This window comes from Gorilla gorilla, chromosome 19, assembly GCF_029281585.2.
Source record: "Gorilla gorilla gorilla isolate KB3781 chromosome 19, NHGRI_mGorGor1-v2.1_pri, whole genome shotgun sequence".
In the NCBI taxonomy this organism is placed as follows: Eukaryota; Metazoa; Chordata; class Mammalia; order Primates; family Hominidae; genus Gorilla; species Gorilla gorilla.
Genome location: NC_073243.2, coordinates 107,130,417 through 107,136,502, shown reverse-complemented (window position 1 = coordinate 107,136,502; position 6,086 = coordinate 107,130,417). Strand labels below are relative to the sequence as shown.

At 40.4% G+C, this 6,086-nt stretch overlaps 1 long non-coding RNA gene across 3 annotated transcripts in view; it reads left to right on the top strand.

Moving 5' to 3' along the window:
- Positions 1-229: 229 nt before the first annotated feature.
- Positions 230-6,086, top strand: part of LOC101146388 (uncharacterized) — a 33,881-nt gene continuing 28,024 nt past the window's right edge. For all 3 annotated transcript variants that reach the window (XR_010131683.1, XR_008673070.2, XR_008673071.2), the window contains exons 1-2: positions 230-400; positions 4,491-4,636. This is a non-coding gene — a long non-coding RNA (uncharacterized lncRNA). The remainder of the gene's footprint in view (positions 401-4,490; positions 4,637-6,086) is intronic.

The following is a 6,086-nucleotide window of genomic DNA, read 5'->3' as shown; positions in this document are numbered from 1 at the left end:
AGCTGGTCCAGCCGATGTATCTTCGTAGGCTGTCCCATTATTCTGGACTGGACTCTTCTGATGGTGTGATGTGTGGTGAGATTAGTGCTGTGGTCACGTCCCCACTGTCACGTCTCCGTTTTTATAAAGTGGGTCCCTGGGTGTGACGTGATGTCACATGAAATGCCTTATTATGCACCAAACATTCTGTAAGCCTCCAGAGCAACAGAACACTGCGCTGAGGCCCCAAAACAGAGAGGCAAGCTCACCACCAGAATGTGCCTTTTCCTTATCAAAAAGAATTGCTGCCCCTTACAGGACAGGAGGATTCCAATTGTGACCAAGTTGGACCAGCCTTGAGCCACAACTCAGACTTATTTTCATTCTCTGCTCATTGGCCATTAGGAACCCGATCCTTATGGTATGTTCACACTGTCTCCAGGCTGGGCACAGTGGCTCACACTTGTAATCCCAGCACTCTGGAGGCCAAGGTGGGTGGACGGCTTGAACTCAAGAGTTTGAGACCACCGTAAGCAACATGACAAAACGCTATCTCTACAAACAATATAAAAATTAGCCTGGTGTGGTGGTGCACACCTGTGGTCCCAGCTACTAGGGGCTGATGTGGGAGGATTGCTTGAGCCTGGAAGGTGGAGGTTGCAGTGAGCTGAGATTGCACCACTGCACTCCAGCCTGGGTGACACAAGGAGACGTTGTCTCAGTAAATAAATAAATAAATAAATAAATAAATACCTGTTCACAACTCATTCACAGAAATAATGCTAACTTTTATGGTCAATGCATGATGTATACCCTTTTTTGGTAAAAATGTTGTAATTGTAAACATATTTTCCTATCTTGATGGATATTTGTTATAAGCAGTGTCAAACATTTCATGGAAAGAGGTGTTATATACATATTATACATAAATTCATGAACTTCTTTATCTTTCTTTCCTCTGACGTTAGATGTTTAGAATTTTTTAAATTGTTTGCTCTCATTGGTAATGCCACCAGGGAAGCTTGGTTCATCACATCTGGGAGAACAGATCCTTTTTATAAATGCCTAAGAGATGTTTTGAATGATTCAAGTTTTGACTGTCTTTAGAGCTTTCCCCATATGTTGCCATATGGATTTCAAAAGGTTAAATTTTTACATGTATAAAATTATTTAATACACGCTCTATTATATTTTAACATAATAAATATATGAAATACTTTTTTTACATTTTTTAAGTTAACTACTTTAATAAATTTATCATGGTAGTTTTTAGCTGATGCATACAGATTGCCTGGCTATTTAATCAGTTAATCTGAAAATAATTATAGCTCAAGTTTCTTAATTCCAGCTTTATTGTAAATATAAAACACACTTGATATTTACTAAAAAAGTAAAATGTAGATTGTGAAGTCATCTTATATAATCACAAGCCACTAGGAGTCAAATTAACAAGATTCTATATTTATAGATTATAAAGAATAAGAGTTTATAAAAGAACCTAGCTTCTCTTTGCTTACGCAGCATCACCCAGCCCTCCACCTGCACCACTGGAGGGATGGCAGGTGTGGAGGTTGGGCTGGTGCTGGTGATGGAGTGAGATACTGGAACACTGTCTGCTCTCTTTGTACAGCAGCAAGGATTGGAGTGAACAGTGCTGTCTTGTAGCCCCAAGAGTTCATGGGAATTTTCAGCTTCTCCTATTTTTATCATTCTGATCGAATGTCAATAAATTCATACAAGTAAAAGAATAAAAAATAAAACCCTCATATTTCCTTATTTGTCACGATATGAAATTAGTTCTAGTGAATCAAGAACAATAATATTTTGGCTACTTAATTATATCTATGAGTACATGCTAAGTTTAATTTTAAAGGGATCTGTAATAGAAAAAAATACATTGTGATTCTTTATTATGACTTCCTTTCTAGATCATAAAATCCTTTTGAGTCTACCTTCAAAAATATTTAACTCACCTCCCTCTCTTCCACTACCACGGGGCTGTCACATGTCCTGTGAGGCAGTCACTTTGCCTTCACCCGTTGGATGACCTGCCACCCAATCCTGCTCTCTTCCCACAGAATTATCTTCCAAAAATGCAACTCACTTTATGTCAGGCTCCTGCTTAATAAACCTTTGCTACCTCTCCCTCGGGATGAAGTCCTAATTTCTCGTCACCTTATAAAAAATGATTACAGGCCAGACGAAGTGGCTCATGCCTGTAATCCCAGCACTTTGAGAGGCCAAGGCGGGTAGATCACGAGGTCAGGAAATCGAGACCATCCTGGCTAACATGGTGAAACCTTGTCTCTACTGAAAATACAAAAAATTAGCCGGGCATGGTAGCAGGTGCCTGGAGTCCCAGCTACTTGGGAGGCTGAGGCAGGAGAATCACTTGAGCCTGGGAGGCAGAGGTTGCAGTGAGCCAAGATTGCACCACTGCACTCCAGCCTGAAAGACAGAGCAAGATTCCGTCTCAAAAAAAAAAAAAAAAGATTACAATTTGGCCACAATCAGCATTTTTTTTTAACCTCACTCTTCCCATATAATTTATGCCCTAGCCGGCCGGGCGCGGTGGCTCACGCCTGTAATCCCAGCACTTTCGGAGGCCGAGGCGGGTGGATCACGAGGTCAGGAGATCGAGACCATCCTGGCTGACATGGTGAAACCCCATCTCTACTAAAAATACAAAAAATTAGCAGGGCGTGGTGGCGGGTGCCTGTAGTCCCAACTACTCAGGAGGTTGAGGCAGGAGAATGGCGTGAACCCAGGAGGCGGAGCTTGCAGTGAGCCGAGATCGCGCCACTGCACTCCAGCCTGGGTGACAAAGCAAGACTCCGTCTCAAAAAAATAAAATAAAATAAAATAAAATAAAATAATTTACACCCTAGCTAAGACCAACAAAATGCAGTTAGCTAATAGATGCGCATTGAATGACAGGGCAGTATGAGGTGATGCATCCTAACTCAATTTGATCTCTGAAACGAATTTCTAGCTCAGAAAACGAAATATAGAATTAATCACAGTAAAAAGTGGGAAAATTCTTTTATATAAAACATTAGATTTGGAAAGGCAAAATACGAAGAACAAAATAAAAATATAAGCCAATGTAAATGTAACCGCATTTACTTTTATTAAACTCTGCTCAGAAACTAAAACTGAATCTTGATGGATTATGTCATAAATCTATGAAAACTGAGCTTTTCAGAATCAAGAGCTTTCACCCTGGTCTCCATCCTCACCCCTGTTGTCTGTATCATACCTTTTCCCGCTGCCGCCTTCTTTTTCCAATTTTCACTCCAAGTATTTCTTCAAAAATCAAAAAAATTACCCATTTTCCAAGGGATCCCCATGTTAGCTTTTAGTTTCATTCCTTTGAACCCCTAAGAAACTCTTCTCTATTCCTATCACTATCCAAAGCCTGTAAAAGTTGGTCTTACAGTACACTGTTGGTTTGGAAAAAAATCTTTTAGAATTCTTGGACCTTTGAAGGGAGTATGTGTAGTATAGGTTTTCTTTTTCCCTCTTGGTTTTGAGAGAAAGCTAAAAAGATAGGGAATGGGTAGAAATTAAACAATGGCTTCAATAAACGGGGAAAACAAAAGTGAAAACAAAAACACTAAAAAATAGAAAAAACAAAAGTCTGCAAACAGCTTCCATGTCTGCTTCTCTGTTTCTTAGTGTTTGTAACATTTGAGTCAAAACAAACCTGTGGGTTCAGTGTTTCTCTGAGCAGGTAGGAGGTTGTCAGCCTAAAAGAGTCAGATTGAAGCTTTCATTCATGAACCTTCACATCTGATCAACTTTCCAATCTCAATTCATCAGCTAAACTGTTCACTATGCAGAAAATCCTTCGCTCTGAAGCCTTAGGGACAAGGTCAGTTTTTTGGCAGAAACCAACTTTTTAATATATAGCTATTATATGTATTGGCTATATATTCTGCCTACAACATAGGCAGAATAATGGTCCCTAATAATGTGCACATTCTAATTTCCAGAACTTGTGATTACATTACCTTATATGACAAAAAAGACTTTGCAGATGTGACTAAAGTTAAGGACTTTGAGATGGGAAGATCATCCTGGAATATTCAGATGAGCCTTAATCTAATCATTTGGATCATTAAAAGTGCAGAACTTTTCTCAAATAGGATCAGAGAAAAAGATGGTTGATGGAAGTAGGGCCAGGGAAATGCTACACAGCTGAGTAAGACGATAGAGGAAGGGGCTGTGAGCCAAGCAGTCTGGACCACTGCTAGAAGCTGAAAAACGCAAAGAGGCTGATCCTGTCCTAGATCCTCCAGAAAAGATCGCTGACATTTTTATTTTTGCATAGTGAGACTCATATCAGACTTAAAGACCTGTATGGTAATAAATTTGTGTTGTTTCAAGGCACTGAATTTTTTGCAATTTGTTATGATAGCAGCAGAAAAGTAATGCACCATAGTTCACTTTCGAGTTTTTTTAATTATGATTTTTTTACAGATGTTGTTGCTATGATTTTTCTTTTTAAGACCTGCAGTGACCTGCTGCTACCAGAACTGACTCGCTTCCAGAACTGACTTGCTTCAAAGTGACGGATGAAACCCATATGGAGATATTCCTGGGGTGGGTAGGCCAGTTGGAAGACAGAGTGTTTACACCTGAGAGAGGACTTGAGGTGAGTTGAGTATAGGGCTTGATTATGAGTTTAATATCTACTTCTCTCACTGGACTGCTCCATCAATGAGGGCAGGTTTATCTGTCATGTTCCCCTGTGCTATGTTTTTTTTTTTGTCCCTACCTAAGCTCATGTTGAAATTTAATCCCCAGCGTGATGGTATTAGGAGGAAGGTATTAGTGGAAGATGTTTGAGTCATGGGAAAAGATCCCTTGTGAATGACTTGGTGCTGTTCAAATGGTAGTGAGTTTTCCATCTCACGAGATGAATTGGTTCTTAAAGGAATGGATGAGTTCCCTTGAGAGTGGGTTGTTATGAATCCAGGACACTCTCAGGTTTGGTCCCTTTCAAGTGCCTGATTCTTCTTTGACCTTCTCACTAGGTTTGATGCAGCACAGGAGCCCCCACCAGAAGCTGAGCAGAGGCACAGCCTACAGAACCATGAGCAAAATAAACCTCTTTTCTTTATAAATCACCCAGCCTCAGATATTTCTTTGTAGCAACACAGAAAGGAAAAAGACACCCTGGATGCTCAGTTCTTGGAGAAGCACGGGTATTTTGCCGAAGTGCTTAAGAGCAGGCCTCCAGATGTCTGACTACCTAGGTTCAAATTCCAGCTGGGTGGCTTCCAAGCTGTGTGCCATGTGCCTTTGGGCAGGTAAGTCAATGCACTTCCTGTGCCTCTGTGGGGCCAGCAGCAGTACTTCATAAAGGATAGCTTGCTGAATTAAGTATATTATGGTCATGTTTCAACTAACATGTACCTAATATGTGCTAGGTTCTCCTCAGGGCACCCTGGAACCATCAGTGAACAGCAACAAAAAAGAATCCTCTGTCCTCTTAGAGCTTACATTCTAATGTGAGAACACAAATAATAAATATACTAAATGACAAATAGAAAAACAAAATAAGGCAAGGAAAAGAAATAGTATCAAAGGCAGCTGGTCATGATTTTTAAAATATACTGACTATGTGTATTAGCTGGTTCTCACACTGCTAATAAAGACATACCTGAGACCGGGTAATTTATAAAGGAAAGAGGTTTAATTGACTCACAGTTTGGCATGGCTGGGGAGGCCTCAGGAAACTTACAATCATGGCAGAAGGGGAAGCAAACACATCCTTCTTCACATGGCACCAGCAAGAAGAAGTATGAGTGAAGCAAGGGGAATGTCCCTTATAAAACCATCAGATCTTGTAAGAACTCACTCACTGTCATGAGAACAGCATGGGGGAAACCACCCCCATGATTCAATTACTTTCCATAGGGTCCCTCCCATGACACGTGGGGATTATGGGAACCACAATTCAGAATGGGATTTGGGTGGGGGATTTTGGCCAAACCATATCACCAGGGTAGGCTTTATTAAGAAGGACATTTTGAAAACGTTTAAAGGTGGTGGGAGAATTAGTCATTTCTGTATCTATGGCAAGGACTTTCTCAGCAGAA